Here is an 18666-nt window from a genome sequence, read left to right as displayed (position 1 = left end):
GCATCCCCCAGCATTTAGCACAGTGCCTGGAACATAGTAGATACTTAATAAATGCTGATTGATTGATTGATCAATGAAGGCAAGGGCCAGTCTAGTCATAGGAAGGGCTTTCTTGCTTTTTAGGGAAAACTAATCCCCATAAGGGATTGGGAGGGGGGAGGGGGAATAGAGAAACCTGAAAACAGTATTTTTTCAGTCAAAAATGATTTTGTTGTGAACCTTTTAGAATGAGGAAATGTATTCTGTATGGTCTTGGTTTTCCTATCTGTAAAGTGAAGGGAAACCAGACCAGATTTTTTAATAATCCAGTCTTAAGGTTCTGTGGTTCATTTCATTTTAGCTTGCTGACCTATAGCAGCATTTCTTTATGTTGGCCCAGTCTTCACTGTCTTGATGAGTCTACAAATGAGTGATTTTTGTGTTAGTGACTGCATAACTTGTTGTTTATGGTCAAGCATATATGGAAATACACAGGTGATTTTCCATTATTGACTGCATGTGAATTTCTTGAAATCACTACCTTCCCAGTTCTCAGTGAGTGGGATGACTTTTCCTCATTAAAATTATTGTTTGCTGATACTTGTTCTACATGGTGTTTGTTGTGGGATGAGAAGTTGAAGTACGTGTTCTGTATTGCAGACGAAAGGCTAATGTTCTGGTCAGACTGTTCCTGTAGTTTTTTTTTTTCCTTGTAGTTCTCTCCCAGTGAAATGATGAAGGTTTAAGGTACCATTGGTGCAATGTAAGACCTCCGTAGTAGACCTTAGTGATGGAAAAATTTTTCACTGCTGTTTTTTGGGTAGACTACTTCTAGAACTGACTTTGTAGACTTCTTACTACTTAGTGATGGTGACTGGAGGACTGGTTTAGTTTTACTACTGAGCAGTCGCTTGAAAAACAAGAGTGACTACCCCATATGTGAAGCAATGAGGAAAAGAATCATTTGTCAAATTCACAAAACCTGAGCATATGAGGCCAAAATAATTTGTCACAAAGTTTCAGTAAATAAAAAGTTGTCCAATTCTGATAGAACTTAAAAACATTCAAATTCATCATCATTCATCAGCCAACATTAACGACAAGGACAGATAGAAGGCTACGTTTGTATGTGTTCTTTATTTAATGTTTAGGTGGAGTTTGCAGTCGTTGCCTCTTACTGGAGAAACGTGGCTACCCATGGTTCTTTGGCATTGTGGGAATTTGCCTAGACTTTGGGGATGCTATTCAGGGTCTGTGGGATTTCAGAGATGGCAGACATGCTAATGATCCTTCTTTGTGTCCTACCAACAGTGGTTGGTTTTTTCTTGGGCAGGGGACATGATTTTACAATATGGCATAATAGAAAGTGCTAGGCTGACCAATCTGAAGTTTACTTTCTAATTGTAATTCTGCCAACAACCTGCTGTATGGTCTTGGGCAAGCCATAAACTTGGGCCTTAGTTGTCTCATCTGTAAAATGAGTGGGTTAGACAAGGTGACTCTACCCTTCAGCCCTGAAACTCTATAGTACTCTACCCATGAAGGCCTGGAATCTTAGGTAAAATGACTGTACCCTTTGAAAACTTTACCATATGTCAGCCGAAATTTTTTAATTGGTAGGGGCCATCTTCATTTATTGACACTCCTCTAGGCTTTTATATCTATGGGGGGAGTAGCTGATACAAGTGGAGCTCAAGATAATCCCAAGATATCAAGGGAGACTGAAAAACCTAGGGATTCCGTTCCTGTTCGAAAGGCCTGGCAGACTTATTATAATGCTGGCCATTAGTCTTCCTGACTTAGGACTCCTGGGCTGATCTATGCAATATTAATGAGGCATTTAGTCTCAATCAAGGAGCTCTCTAAGAATATGCATTTACTTCTAATGGGTTATGCAGTTAAATTAATAATACTGTTTAATCTTTTTATTTTGGCTAGAATGATGTATGGTGACTGGCTTAGTTTTCCTTTTTTTCCTGTCTTCACTTATACTATTCTGATCAGAGCTATCAGAGGCTAAAAGAGTTGTGTTTTTCTTGCTTGTGCATCACAGCAGGCTTTTTCATATACATTTGCTTCTCAACCTGAAAACTGAAATGAAGGAGACTCATATCATGGGGGGATAGAAGACTGAGTTCTAATTCTGCCATTTAATAGTTATTAAACTTGTCTGGCCTTTAATTTGCAGTTATAAAAGGAGGGACTTGGAAACTTTGATAGGGTCAAAGGAGTGTGGGGGGAAGACGCAGAATGAGAGATCCATTGGTCCAAGTAGTCTATAGCAGAAAATCAACATGGGATATAGTAGTGGCTCTTACATGGAATCTTAGCTACTACAGGGGCTGAGACCAGAGTGGTGGATCTTGATTGTGAGAATTACAAGATTCAATGGACAATGCCCTTCATTAGCCCCAGGGAGTATGGGGGGGAATACCCAGGCGGGCTTGGAAATCGAGGATGTCAAAGTGCTGTTAAGAGTGGGATTAGGCCTATGAGCAACCTTAGTAATTTATAGTTTAGGCCAGACAAGGAGACCTAGTCTTTCAAAAAAATAAAAAATACTCACGTGACCAATTGTCTAGAGACAAGCAATTTGATGTAGGTTATAGTCATGCAAGTCATGCTGGGAAAGAAAATATATCTCCCCCCAAAAAAACCAAGAAAATTAAAGAAAAAGTGTCTTCAATCTGTGTTGAGTCCACCAGTTGTTTCTCCGAAGTTACTCATAGGAGATCATCATTCAGTATTGCTGTTACTGTGCACATTGTCTTGTCCCACTCATTTAACTTTGCATCAGTTCATGTAGGTCTTTCCAGGTTTTTCTGAGAGCATCCAGCTCATCATTTCTCATAGCACAATAGTATTCCCTCATAATCATATATGTCAACTTGTTAAGTCATTTTCTAATTGATGGACATCCCTTCAATTTCCAGTTCTTTACTGACACTAAAAGAGTTGTTATAAATATTTTTGTACATACAGGTTTTTTTTCCTTTTTTTTTTTTTACATCTTTGGGATACAGAGCTAGTAATGGTATTGCTTGGTCAAAGGAGCATGTGATTTTATGACGTTTTGGACATAGTTCCAAACTGCTGTCCAAAATGAATCAGTATACAACTTCACCATTAGTGTTTCAATTTTCCCACATCCCTTTCAATATTTGTCTTTTTCATTTTCTGTCTTATTAGCCAGTCTGATAGGTGTGTGAGGATATCTGAGTTGTTTTAACTTACATTTCTCTAATCAATAGTGACTTAGAGCATATTTTCACGTAACTATAGCTTTGATCACTTTATCAGAAAACTGCCTGTTCATATCCTTTGACCATTTGTCAGTTGAGGAATGGCTTTTAAGTTCTATAAATTTGACTGTTTCTGTGCATTTGAGAAGTGAAGTCTTTGCCAGAGAAATTTGCTATAAAATTTTTTTCACAGTTATGATTACCACCTATGTATTTCCCTCCATTCTATTTTCCCCATTTATTGTACTCTCTCTCCTTTCACCCTGTCTATTCTCAAAATTGTTTTGCTTCTGACTTTTTCTGACTACCCTCCCCTCTATGAGTTCCCCCTTATCCTTCTCTTACCCTCCTCCCTTCCTTTCCTGTTATGAATATGTGTTGTAATCCTTGTTCGAGCTAATTCTGATGACAGCAAGGTTCATATGCTCCTGTCCCCCTTTCCTCCCATCTTCTACATCACTGTAAAATCTCTTTTGTCTCTGTATGTCAGATAGTTTATCCCATTCTACCTTTTACTCCTTCTCCCTGTGCATTGTTCCCATCCCTTAAGAAGCCTATTCCCTGAAAGGGGCTTTACCCTTGTGAGTACCTGAAAAGACCTTAGCCTAAAAAGGTCTCCCGTTGCATCCTGAGCCATCTCCAGTCGTCCTGATGAATATCAAGTCACTGGATCCAGATGCCTCTGGAGGAGAAGTGAGGCTGGTGACCTTGCACAACCCTCCCTCACTCAAATCAGCCAACTGCAAGTCATGTCATCATTTCCCTGATGTGTCACGGTCCTCTCTGAAAACGGACAAACAATGAGGAAGGTTTTAGGGTTAGAAGTATCGTTTTCCTGTGTAGGAATGTGAACAGTCTAACCTTATTGAGTCCCTCGTGATTTCTCTTTGCTGTTTGCCTCTTTATGATTCTTTTGAGTCTTGTACTCGAAAGTCAGATTTTCTCTTCAGCTCTAGTCTTTTCCCTTCTTCAGTTATGCTTGAAAGTCCTCTAATTCATTGAATGTCCATTTTCCCCCTGAAGGGTTATACTCAGTTTTGTTGTGTGTAGGTGATTCTTGATTATAATCCGAGCTCTTTTGCCCTCCAGAATATTATATCCTAAGCTCTCCAATTCTTTTAATGTAGAAACTGCTAAATCTTGTGTTATCTTGACTGTGGCTTTACAACGTTTGGATTTTTCTTTTTCTTGATCTGGGAGCTCTGGAATTTGGCTATAATATTTCAAGAGGTAGATGATCAGTGGATTCTTTACATTTCTGTTTTACTCTTTGGTTCTAGACTATCAAGGCAGTTTTCCTTAATTTTGTTAAACATGATGTCAAGGCTTAGTCCAATAATTCTTAAATTGTTTCTTGGATCTGTTTTCCAGGTCAGTTGTTTTTCCGGTGAGATATTTTATATTTTCTTGTATTTTTTTCATTCATTTTATTGTTTAGCCATTCTAATTTTTAAGGAATTTATTTTATCAGTGAACTTTTGCACCTTCTTTTTCACCTGTCCTATATTGCTTTTCAAGGCATTTTCCTCTTCATTAGACCTTTGTGCCTTTTTTAGCATTTGACTTACTCTGTTTTTTTAAGGTACTGTTTTCTTTCCATTTTTTTATATCACGCTGTTGACTTTGTTTCATGATTTTCTTGCAAACCTCTTATTTCTCTTCCAAATTTTTCCTCTACATCTCCTGCTCAATTTTTAAAATCCATTTTGAGCTCATCCATGGCCTGAAACCAATTCACATTTTTCTTTTAAGGCTTTGAATGTAGGAATTTTGACTATGTTGTCTTTTTCTGAGTTTGTGTTTTGATTTTCCTTGTCACCATAGTAACTTTCTATAGTCAGAATTTTTTTTTAGTTTTCTGATTTTCCCAGTCTAATTTTTGACTTTTTAACTCTATGCTAAAGTAGGGCTCTACTTTCAGGGTGGTGGGCACACTGTCCCAAGCTTCACATTGTTTTTTGTGCAGCTGTTTTCCAGCATAATTCTGGGAAGAACTGCAAGTTTTTGGTTCTTCTGAGGTGGTATGATCTGAGGAGAGGTATGTTTACTATTACTCTCCTGTACTGTGTTGCTGGTCTGTGAGTGACCATAAGCCCTCGTTTCTGCTTGAGAACTATGAGGGAGGTGCCCACTCCACTACAGCTATAAGCTGTGGTGTCCTTGTGCTCCCTGGGACTGGGACCCAGATCCAAGTATGGGCAATATAACAGAGTCCTGCCCCTGGTGCTAGCATAGAGACCAGTTTTCTGACCCCCTCCACTGATTCAATTGCCTCTGAGGACTGCTTCTGTTTTGCTAGACCTGCTATGTGCTGGCAGGCTAGACTGTTATCCTCTCTCATCTTGGTACAACAAACTTTTTCTGCCCACTCTGTCTTAAGTTGTCAGTGGCTGAAAAATTGTTTCACAGAGTCCTATTGTGGGTTCTGCTGCTGTAAAATTTATTTTGAGACATCATTTAAAGGTATTTGGAGGGGTTTTGCAAGAGACTCAGGTGAGTCCTTGCCTTTTCTCTACCATCTTGGCTCCATCTCATTTAAAAAACTTTCGACAGAATATTTAAATGTACTTGAAAATAGGTATACTGATCCCTTTAGACGTCATGCTTGGAATAGACTGTGGAAGCCTGCTGGAGGAAACAAACTGCATGTAAAATATAGGGCAACTATCTGGAGAGAAGGGGAATAGTTATTCTGCTTGTAGTCAAGTATTTTGAAACTCCCTTCTGTTAGGAAAAAGACAGTCCTGGGGCTGTTCTGCCTTGTTAGCTGCTAAGTGAGTTTTGTTCCATTTCTTCTTAGCCACAAGGCAAAAAAAACCGTTTAAGTTGTAAAAAGGAGAGGGCTCTCAGATTGTTTAACTGGGAGGGCTAAGAAGGCCAAGTTAGTTTCCTCCCTGGTGAAGTTGTAAATAGCCAGTTTTCTCCTCTTATAACAAGCTGTTTTAGGTGGTGTACATATAACAAGCTTCAGGCAGTGTGGTCCTAATGGGGGTGATTGGGCTACATTTCCATGGGCCCTGGAAAAGGTCTCAGGTCAATATACTTAGGCTTTCCAAAACATTTTCCCTCCTACTTTGCTGGCCTCAGTACCATTGTCATGATCCCATCAGGTTATGACCCATACCACCAAAATATTGTAGCTGTATTAATGCATAAGTGTAGTACAATAGCTAGAATTTCATATTGAGCAATCATGAATCACCTGCAGCTTGGCCTGTTGAAATCATGACCCCTGATTGAGACTGAGTCTTTAGGCCTGAGTATTTGATGAGAGCTATAGAGCAACCAGAGCAACCATTGTTCTCCGCTTCCAGCCTCCCAGATCAGAGATTTGCATCAGTGATTCAGATGTCAGGCCCTCCCAAGAAGGGCCTCATTGAACCAGGCAAGGTCAGAGAGGAGTAGGAGGGGGTAAAGGAAAGGTCATAGGGTGTTGACTGTGGAGCCATGCTGTTGGGTCCTCATGAAGCCTACTCAGCTAATTGAGATCAACTAAAGAAAAGCAAATAATCGGTAAATATTTAAGTGCCTATTATGTGCTGGACACTATGCCAAGCGCTGGGGAAATATTAATAAAAAGGCAAAAGGCATCAATGAGTTCAATCTGATGGAGGCAATAAGCGAATATGTACAAACAAGCTATATAGAAGATAAATAGGAACTCATTCAAAGAAGGGAAGTGCTAGAATTAAGAGTAATTAGAAAAGGCTTCCTGTAGAAGGGATTTTAGCTGGTACTTTAAGGAAGTGGTCAGTAGGTGGAGAGGAAGAGAGAGAATGATTAATTTCTGCTGGCTTGGGGGAGGGGGTGCTCCAAAGGAGCTGTAAGAGAACAGATGATCCTAATTGCTCTTACTAATTGGTTCAAAGGACAGATGCTGACTTGATTCTAGTTTGTGGCCACAAGATTGCTCTTTATGAGCCCACAGAGAAAGTTCTAATAGGGACCCAGGAGGATTGTAGGAATTGGAATAAAAAACAAAGGTTGGTATCCATTGGTTTTGGTGTTTCTACTTTCTGGTTAAAAGTTCAACTCATTTGAGCATCTCTGAATTCTAGACTGAGACCCTTCCCCAAAAGCATCTGACACATTTGGAGAGAATGCAGCATGAGACTAGAATGTCCACTGTTCTGGAAATTGCCACTTTTACCCCAAATTGGGTGAAAAGAACGAAGAGGAAATGAGTTGCTCTTTGCGTGTTCCCACTCTGAATTCTGGATGAGTTTAACTTGTAAATTGGTTTGGGGATTTTTAGTAAGAAAGATTAATGTTTGATAACATTACATTTCTTTTTGCTCACTAATTCCCAGCCTTTATATAAGATTACATTTCCACTGTTATCTAATCTGATTTTTGATGTTGAGTTTCTGCTAAAACCATATACAATGTCTTATCTTAATTGTTGCTATCACTTGTATAGCAAAACACCACAAACATCTCGTTTGATTCTCGTAACCACCCTAATAGGTTCTATTATTATTCCCATTTTACAGATGAGGAAACTGAAGCAGAGGTCATTATTTTCTCATAGTTGTGCAGCTAATGAGACAGGATTTGAGCTCAGGTTTTCCTGACTCCAATTCTAGGACTCTAGCCACTGGGCCATGTAGCTTTCCTCATTGAAGCACTTACAGTGGGGGTTATCAGTGGATAGTGATAGGGTTCTCCCCAGCCCAAGGACTTAACTTCTGTAAATTTCATGTTTCAGTAAAATTTTTTTTGTAATTCCAAAAAAAAAAAAAATGTTTGTCAAAGGGATCCATGACATAAAAGTTACTGGGAGACTGTCTACTCTGATTTCCTTAGTATAGGAATCCCTTCTATGAGTTAGCAGCAGTTGACGTTGCATAGCTAACATAGGTATTGCCCAATAAATAAAACTTAACATGAGGAGGGCATTTTTCTGGTTGTCCTTACTTTCTACTTTCATGATCACTCCACATGAATTTTGGCTGTCCATCAATAGTATAAAATTTATTTTAGGAGGACTGTTTACATAATATTCAGGCAGTCTGTTTACAAAACTATCAAAAAAAAATTTAATTTGGTAAATACCTAAAGAGGTGGAACATAGTATAGTCTATGGTACAATGAAGTCCAAAGTAAGCATAACATGAAGCCACCTCCTGGAAGTCAGTAGTGGGGTAAATTAAGCCAATAAGATTTAAAATTGCTTTGACCTCTAAAGTATTCCCTGAGAGGGATCTTATCAGACAGGCAGCCCAGGTCTCACCAGTTTCGTGCTCTAGTGAGCCCTCCCCACACAGAGAAAGACAGTGCATAGAACAGGGTTGGGGTAGGGAAGGACACAGACATGCCACATGTGGGTAAATATCCTAGCTAAACCCTGCCTCTGAAATGAAATGTGAGTGATGTGGTACTTGGGTGCATGTGCTTGAACCCCAATTCTAAAATCACATTTCTCTTTAAAAATCACGTTTCTCCCCAGCCCAAGGACAGCCTGCCCCAGCAACAACCATTATCTCCCTTTCTGATACAGCAGCCACCTGTACCTACAAAACTTAGTCTGAACCAGCTGTGTACTGGTTGAATGGACTGTGCATTAGGTTGTAACGACATTTACTACTCACTGACCAATCATATGTGACCTAGACTTAGATGTACATGTACCCGCTTTACATTTATCTTGTCTAACAAAACATTGATGAGAGAAGCTTGATTTTCCTTGGTCATCCCTGACCATTAGTTGACTTAGTGATGTTTCAGGCTTAAAATCACACCTCTAGGTAGCCCTGCCTTGGGCTATTTCCTGATGAGCAGTAGATATCAAAAGTGCATGTTCCTTTAAGAACTAACCACTCCCTTGGAGTTTGGTCTTCTGACTGAATCCTAGTTTTGAGGCAGGTCAGTGGTGCACTGGATAGAGCACCAGTGCAGGAGTCAAGAGGACCTGAATTCAAATTTCACCTCAGACACTTGACACTCACTAGCTGTGTGACCTTGGGCAAGTCACTTAACCCCAATTGCTTCATCCTGGGTCATCTCTCGTCATCCTGATGAATATCTGGTCGCTAGATTCACATGGCTGTGGAGGAGAAGTGAGGCTGGTGACCTGCACAATCCTCCCTCACTCAAAACAAAGTCAAGTGCAGGTCATATCATCATTTCTCTGATGACATGGAACATGCGCAACCGCTCTCTAATCCTGCCCTGAATAACCTAGTTAACATATTTGGCACATGTGATACTATAGAATATTCTATATAGACTTTACGTGTACCCTTTTAAGGTTGCAAGTTTCCTAAGAACTCGTGCCCACTGAAAAGTGTAATAAATCTTTATCTTGACCTCAACTATGCTTGAGTCAGTGGATTCTTATCCAGACATACCACGAAGGAAGTTCCAGTCTTGGAGTCCCGCCCCTTCCAGCCCTCATCAGGGGCTACTGGGAAAATAGCAAGACCCAAGTTAAAATCCCAGATTTGCTCTTCAATACCTTTTGGATGTTGATTAGGAGTTGGGATGAGAGGAGGCAATTCTCCATACCTACTCCAGGAAAGACTCTGAATTTTACACAAGGTATTCAATAAGAAAACGTTTTCTCTCACTCATAACTGTATCAAAGGTTAGTCAGAAACCCCAGGGTAATTAGAAAGGGGGCCACCACTGGTGCAACATGACTGGACCTGCAACTGGAGCAGAAAGCCTGGGCAAAGTGAAGACAGAAAGAATCCACTCATCATTTCCATAAACTACAGGACAAGTCCCAGGAATGCCTCAGCCTATATCCAGTTTCCCCGGCATCAAAGAAAAAATTGCAAGCATCTAGAAAGAAACATTTCCACTCTCCTAGAGAGACAGTTGTAACTACATGTCTTGGCAGCTAGGTGGCACCCTGGTGCACAGAGCATTGGGTCTGGAGTCAGGAAGACCTGAGTTCAAATACAGCTGGAGACACCTGTTAGCTGTGTGACCCTGGGAAAGCCACTTAACCTCTTTCTGTTAACTCCTATGTTTTTGGGGAAATAATAGCAGCACCCACTTACCAGGGTGGTTGTGAAGATCAAACAAGATAAACAAGATACTCTTTGAGTACTTAGCATGGTGCTTAATGTTTATCTCATTCCTATTAAAAGCAAAGGAATTCTTGGAATTCAACGTTCTCAGAGGCAAGAGAGATGAACTAACACTTACCAAAAACAATAGCATCTAAAAGTAAGCATAACCCTACAAGGAAAAAAGGATTTTTGAGTGGAATAAAGGACTTTGACGCATTTCTAATGAAAAGTCCTGCACTGAACAAGAACTCTGAAATACAAGAATGAAAGACAAGAGAAAGCAAGAAAGGTAAATTTCTTTGAGGAATTGTGAAAGGAGCCGTATGAAGATGTAGTGCTAACATTCTAACTTCTTTCAGAAGCTTAATGTCTTCTGTGAGGTCATTGAGGGAGATCAAAAGAAGAAAAACAGCTCTCTCAGGGGGCTAGATTAGTTGTCTGAGGTTTGAAAAGAAGTCAGATGGAGGATAAGAGGAATATTCTAGTGCAGAAAAAAGGAGATAGGAACAGATCCTGTTATTTCCCATACTGGGTACATGAGAATACAAACAAGGAGGAAGGGAAGGGGTAGTGGGCATCAGATGGATCTCACAGAGAAGGTTAAACCCACCAATAGTTGGGTGTTGAAAGAGGTAGGACTCAAAAGTGGAATAAGGAAGGAAAAAATTAACTTCCTGATTCTGAAGGGAGTAAAAGAAAAAAAACCTAGACTCTTAAGGAAGTGCTTTGGATTGCCTCTTAGACTAATTATTAGGAAATGGCTGAACAGATTGTATGTGAATGTAATGCAGCATTACCATTCTGGGACAAATCATGTAGACAATTTCAGAGTCTGTAGGAACTGACATAGTAAGAACTGAAAGCATGTATACTTCAACTGCAACATTCTAAAGAAAACATATTTTGAAAGACTTAAGAATGCATATTGCCCTCCTCCTGACAAAGAAGTAAGGGTCACACAAAGTTCAGAAAGATTGTTTTTGGACCTGGCTACTGTGTGGGTTTGTATTCCTTGATTATATTTATTACAAAAGGACAAAAAGTTTTTTCACCCTTGGTTTTTAATTTAGGGGGAAGGGATCTGTAGGAGAGGGGGGATTAACAGCAGTGATGCCAAGAAAGATGGGGGTGGGGGGGCTATTGAACTAATTATTTAAATGTTCAAAAACTAAGAAGGAAGCACAAACAAGCACACCGCTGAAAGCATTTTGTGCAAATTACAAACCAAGGACCCTGATGTGAAGGCTCATTTCATGTAGAGTCCTTGTTTGAAATGTTATTTTTTTAGTATTTTAAGTTCATAATTTTAAAAGATAAAAATAAATGAAGGGTTTGGGCTAAATCTTTGACCTCCGAGTAGGAATTCATCTGTTAAATAGGGATAACAATGCTTGTACTATCTACTTCACAGGCTTGTTATGAGGCTCAGATGAATTAAAGCACTTTTGCCAATCTTCTAGAACTAGATGAATTCAGCTATTATGATTGTTACACCCGCTGCCCTTAGGGATATGATTTCTGTCAGTTAACCCTTGAAGACGTGGATGTCAGAGTTGTTTTACTTAAGCAGATTCCTGTGATTCACCATTTTATTTTTGGTTATAAAAGGAGTTTGGGTTTCTGGATTCTGCCCTTAGAATAAGCTGATTAATGTAGCCAAGGACCAATACTGATGTTTAAATTTTTTAAAGTAGATTTTCTCTGGGATGAAAATGACCCCAGATTTCTGACACTAAACCCGCTTTTCAATCCTAAGCTCAGAAGAATGAGATACATGTTGTTACCATGTGGTCAGCTCACTTTTTGAGCCTGGAACTGTGGAAGCAAAAATCTGATTCCTATTTACTGAGTAGCTAACTATAACTTGTTAACTTTCTTTCTGGTCTCATGATACCTTGGTTGAAAGTCTAGGATCAGTTGATTGACTAAGGATCAGCCATGTGGATTGTGGGGGGAAGGGTGGGAGTAGTACATGCTTCTCCCCTTTCCTTTTCCCTTATCCTCAGACTGTATTCCTCATATGGAGCTTCTGCATAACCTTACTGTTCTTTAATCTAGCCTCATGCTCTGTCACCTCCATGTATTCCTGACAAGGCATCCCCTTTGCCTGGGAATAATTCTACGTATTGAGTATATGGCCTTTTCCCACAAGGCCTAAGTCAGTTGTTGACTTCTCCATGATTTCTGCCTCCTAAAAGTCCTTGTCAGCTGATCTGTAGGTACCAAGGAGGCTAATGTGTAGACTGTTGTCATTGACAAAGCCTTTAAGAAATTGTACGCTATACAACAAAGTCCTATTTCTGTATCTCCTTGTGACTTGTAGGTTATCCTGTGTTCTTGAAAGTAGAGCATAAAGTCTTGAAGGTTCTACCATGAAGAGCCTTGGTAACAACCTAGATAAAACTATGGAGATGCACATCAGTGAACTTGGCCAACCAATGACCAATTTTTCTGGCTATGATAACCTGTGAAACAGAAGTCTTAAATGACCCTCAAGCCCAAGGGGGCCACATGAACAGTAAGTTTTATACCTAGTAGTGAGCTGCCTACACCATCTTTTTTTTGGACCCACAGAGCAGACTGGAAAGCTCCCCTTGTTCTGCAGTCATCTTTATCACCCTGTGGAATCAATGGGACATACTTTCCCTTTGAAGTGTTTACCTCACAGATGTCTCTTAACAGATTCCCAGTCCTTGCCTTGAGTAGAATGCCATTTATTGAAGCCATCTACTACTAGGGCATGAATGTGATGAGATGGGCTCCTTGGCTCTTTCCTCTAAGCCAGGGCTTCTTAAACTTTTTCCACTCGAGACCCTTTCTTAAACTGTGGGTCACAACCCACAGCTGGAAGAAGCACTAACCAAGGCATATCATTCTTACCCCCTCCTGGCCCTTGGATGTGTCAAAAAGAGCCTGTGCTTTTTGTCTAGCTCAACTTCCATTCTGACATAGCCATTGAACTTACACTCTCCTGCTCTTGGACCTGGTGACTTTGGTGCCTCAACACCACCTCCCTATTTTAGTTCTTACCAGTTCTTTGATCTGTCTACTTGGTGCTTGATAGTGGTTTATCTGTCCTTTGTTCCAGTCCTCCATCTCTATCTGGAACCTTTCCATTTCCTTTTTCCAGAAAGGAGAGGGTTCAGTTGGTGTCATGGATCCTGCCCAGCCATGGACCTCATGTCCTACCCAGGGCCTTCCCAGGGACCCATCATCCTTTTAATTTGAATCATATTTACCTGTACCTATAATAATATTCCATCAATTCAATGTTCTGCTTTAGGGCAGAGATTGTCATTTTCATCTTTGCATCTCTAGCACCTTGCACACAATAATAGTGACTTGATAAATGTTCGAACTGAATTGAAACACAAGTGAAAGACAGTCTGAAGGTCTTTCCACATTTACTGAGGTGGGGGAATAAAGTAGCTTTCTCAGTACTTGGTACATCAATTAAACTGAATGTAGTCGGGTTTTTTTCCTTTTTTTTGGAGTCCATGTTTAAACCTCACTGCCAAGAGAGCTTAGGAGAATTAGTATAAGTATTAATGGGTAGGGGTTCCCAAGGGGTTATGATCACATATTCTGGAGCATGAAAATGCAGCTGTAATAATTTGTAGCTGGACTAGAAATGTTAGCTGTAACAATTAGAGAAGATAAAGAAATTGAAGGAATTAGAATAGGCAAAGAAGAAACTAAGTTATCACTTTTTGCAGATAATATGATGATATACTTAAAGAATCCCAGAGATTCAAGTAAAAAACTACTTGAAATAATAAACAACTTTGGCAAAGTTGCAGGTTACAAAATAAACCCGCACAAATCTTTTGCATTTCTATATATTAGTAACAAAGCCCAACAGCAAGAGAAAGAAAGAGAAATCCTTCATTTAAAGCTACGGTCGACACTATAAAATATTTGAGAGTATTCCTGCCAAAACAAACCTAGGGACTATATGAACATAATTACAGGACACTTTTCATACAAATAAAGTCAGATCTAAGTAAGTTGAAAAACATTAGTTGCTCATGGGTAGGCTGAGCCAATGTAATAAAAATGACAGTTCTATCTAATTTAGTTTACTTACTTAGTGCCATACCAATCGAACTATCAGATAATAATTTTCTAGAGCTGGGAAAAAATAATATCAAAATAAATCTGGAAGAACAAAAGGTTCAGAATATTAAGAGGACAAATGAAAAGAAAGGCTAGGGAAGGTGGGCCTAGCACTACCAGATCTCAAATTGTATCATAAAGCAGCAATTATCAAAACCATGTGGTGTTGGCTAAGAGACAGAAAGGTAGACAAGTAGAATAAGCTAGGTACTCAAGACAAAGTAGGCAATGAATATAGCAATCTACTGTTTGATAAACTGAAGGACCCCAGCTCTGGGTAAGAACTCACTGTTCGACAAAAGTTGTTGGGAAAACTGGATAACAGTGTGGTGGAAACTAGGCGTAGACCAATGCCTGACATTGTACACAAGAATAAAGTCCAAATGGGTACACAATCTAGCTATAAAGGTTGATACTATGGACAAATTGGTGGAGCAAGGAATAGTGTATTTTTCAGATTTATGGAGAAGAGAATTTTTGACTAAAGAAGAGCTAGAGAGCATTATGAAGTGCAAGATGGATAATTTTGATTATATTAAACTGAAAAGTTTTTGCACAACCAAACCTAATGCAACCAAGATTAGGAGAGATGCAGGAAACTTGGAAAGAATTTTTGCAGCTAGGCCTCATACCTAAAATACGTAGAGAACTGAGTCAAATATACAAAGTCAAATGAACTGAGACAAAAATACAAGTCATTCCCCAATTGATAAATGGTCAAAGGATATGAACGGGCAGTTTTCAGAGGAAGAAATTAAGATATCTGTAGTCATATGAAAAAGTGCTCTATATCACTATTGATTAGAGAGATGCAAATCAAAACAACTCTGAGGTACCACATCACACCTATCAGATTGGCAAACATGACAAAACAGAAAGATGATAAATGTTGGAGAGGATATGGGAGAATTGGAACCCTAACTCATTATTGGTGGAGCTGTGAGCTGATCCAACCATTCTGGAGAGCAATTTGGAACTATGCCCAAAGGGCTACAAAAATATACATACCCTTTGACCCAGCAATATTGCTTCTAGGACTGTATCCCCAAGAGATCATAAAAATGGGAAAGGGTCCCACATGTACAAATAATATTTACAGCAGCACTCTTTGTGGTGGCGAAAAACTGGAAATCAAGGAGATGCACATCAGTTGGGGAATGGCTGAATAAATTAATGGTACATGAATGTAATGGAATAGTATTGTGCTATAAGAAATGATGAACAGGAAGACTCCAGAGAGGCCTGGAAAGACTTATATGGTCTGATGCTGAGCAAAAGGAGCAGAACCAGGAGAACTTTGTGCACAGCAATGCCACACTGTGAGAGAGTTTTTTCTGGTAAACTTGGAACTTCAATGCAATGCAAGGACTTAAAAAAAATTCCCAGTGGTGTTTTAAGGCAAAATGCCTTCTACATTCAGAGAAAGAACTATGGAATTCAATTGCAGAATGTAGCAGATCATTTTGTTTTGTATTACGTTTTGGTTTGTTATATGATTTCTCCTATTCATTTTAATTCTTCTATACAACATGACTGTAGTGAAAATGTCTTTAACAAGAATGTATGTGTAGAACCTATATACAATTGTATGCCATCTTGGGGAGGTAGAAGGAAGGTAGTGGGGAGGAAGGGGAAAAATATCTAAGTTGTATGGTAGTGATTGTAGGACACTGAAAATAAATAAATTTAATAAAAAGAAAAAAATAATTTGTAGCTGGATTCCCTGTAACTGATCTTTCAATTTTCTATTAATGATGTTGGCTTTCTTTGACAAAACAAATCCTCTGTTAGTGCATTAACCCCCACACCACTTTTCCATAGCTTTCCCACAGATGGATCTGCATTTTCCACACTGCCCAGGCCAGCAGAGTCTAGTTCCTTTATTTGTACAGACCTCACAACAAGACTTCTTTTCCATCTTTAGCGAACTTTGTGATAGCCAAAGGGAAAAAAATCATGCCATCTGATATGACACCAATATTTTCTCTTGAGGTGTAGCAACAATATCATTTGTATGGGAAGAAGGATGTTCGTTTTTTCTTAGTTTCCCATCACAGGAAAGTGTATCGCCAATTACGGCAGCACACCGGAGGACGGCTGCTGTGAATGATTTCAAGGTTCTAATTGCGTGACATAATGAACTCTCTCTACGGTCACACACTATTGGACATTGTCCTGTAAAGTAAAGCATAACTTTCATAGCAGCATCCTTAAATAAAACATATCATTATATGAAGACACACATCTCATGGTATGTAGCGTGTCATATGGCACATAAAATACGTATCAGTGCGTTCAGTAGCACTCCCCAAAATGCTTGGTTATAAAACCCAAGCTGGGGTTTTCCCTAGAACAACACACCCTTAAGGGGTCGCAGAAAATACCGCACCATTCACCCCTAGGTCACAGTAAGAACATTCTCCCCAATCTATACCGAGTGTCCAAGCAAAGTCCTCTTTCATCTGAACTTGAGGTTGACTTCCAAGCCCCATGGCTCTTCCTCTGTGGGCTGACTGGTCCTGACTCTGATCTGGATTCACAGGGAGGCAGCTCTCTACTCCTTCTCCATGTCTCAGCTCACAGGGACTACTCCATCCCAAGCTCTCCCAGCTAGCTTCTGCCTCTGGGTAAACAACAACACTGATACACACAACCAGCACTGTCATCTCATTTCACCTCCAAAGTTCAAAAGCTTTTGTGTTTAACAGTTCAGGTCATTTTAACAGCTCTAAAAAGGGACTTCCCGACTTCACTTCCAAAGGTGGGAGGCTCCTTCAGCAGTCTGCCATCAGAGGTCTTCCAGCTCTCAAAGGTTTCCTCTCCACTCTCAGCACTTTTCTTCTCAACCTTGACTCACCCTTTCAACACTGGCTCTCTTCAATGTCTGCTTTCTCAGCAGTGGCTCTCCTGTATACAGTTCATCTGATTGGTTAGAGCCCATTTACATGTCTGATTGGCTCAAACTCCATCCAGAAAAACAGCAAAGATCCAGCTTTGCTGGCTGTTACAGGAGGATAGATGTGCATTTCAATGTCAATAAAGGGCTAGATTTCATGCCATACGTGTGTTTTATTGTTCCTTTCAATGATGTTTTTAAATTGTGTTTTTTGAGAATGGATGTATTATTTAAATAGAATGTACAAATGTACATTTAAAGAGAGAACAAAAATTGTACCTGCTGAGGAGCACACTTCAGTGACTATGAGAGATACTTCAGTGGCTATTGGTATGAGGAAATCAAGCATTTCAAAGAACATTAATGCCTGCAATGAAACCAGAATAATTTCACCAAAGCACAAAGGAAAGTCCAGGGGAAAACAAAAAGCAGTATCAAGAACTAAATGAATTAACGCTGGAGAACAGGCTAATTAATTCTCATAATCTTCAAGCAAAAACCTTTAGAGTAGGACCTGGCAAACTTGAGTGGATTATTCCACAGTGGACTTATTGAAGTTTGAAGACCCATTTAAAAAGAAAAAACAAGCCACCAACTCTCTTTGAAAGGAAATAATACAAAAACTTGAAGTACTTATAATTGGAGGAGACAAGGAGGGAGGGAGGAATGATATTATTTACTGATGACATTTGATTCTTTATTCAAGGTTATGCCAAAGCCATTGTGAGAAGATTTCCAGATAAGCAAGCCTATGTAAGATAGAAGGATCCTCATGTAAAAGTATCACTCCCCAAATCTATTTTGGAGACTTTTTTACTTCTGATGCTTCTAAAGTCTCATTCCTATGGGAAATACAAAATTGGATAAATATGAGTAGCAAAATATTCTGCAATTACATAAATTCCTTAATGGTGATGAGAATTGACTTCAGACAAAGAAATTTATCAAAAAAGTAGGAGAAAAGCATGCCTTAATGGCCTGGGAACTCACTGATTTAAACTCTATTGAAAACCTGCATGGTATAATCAAAGCTATACTTGGGGAAATCAGCTTTGTCAAGGATAACAGCCACTTCGAGAGCAGGGATATGCATGCTGGAGACAACTTGAACTAGTTTGTGAAAGCCAATTGTTAAATTCTTAGTGTGAGCTTTTATTCTTGGGCTTGATTTATTGTTTTGTTGATTATATAAACTTAAGAAAGTGATGGAAAAACTTTAATGAAGATTAGACTTGAAAGTGTGTTGAGGATACTCTTTTTTTTTCCAGAGAGCCACTTGTTAAATATTTACCAATACACCCCTGGAGTGTCAAAGTCTTGTAAACTCTGTGGCCAGTTGTATATAAAATAAGTGCAGCAAAAAGAGGGCACTTAATATCCTTAGAAGTGTTTTGAAGATTATTGTAGGTCAATA

Source organism: Notamacropus eugenii, chromosome 3 (genome assembly GCF_028372415.1).
Source record: "Notamacropus eugenii isolate mMacEug1 chromosome 3, mMacEug1.pri_v2, whole genome shotgun sequence".
Lineage (NCBI taxonomy): Eukaryota > Metazoa > Chordata > Mammalia > Diprotodontia > Macropodidae > Notamacropus > Notamacropus eugenii.
The sequence above is the reverse complement of the archived record's forward strand: the minus strand, read 5'-3'. Positions refer to the sequence as shown.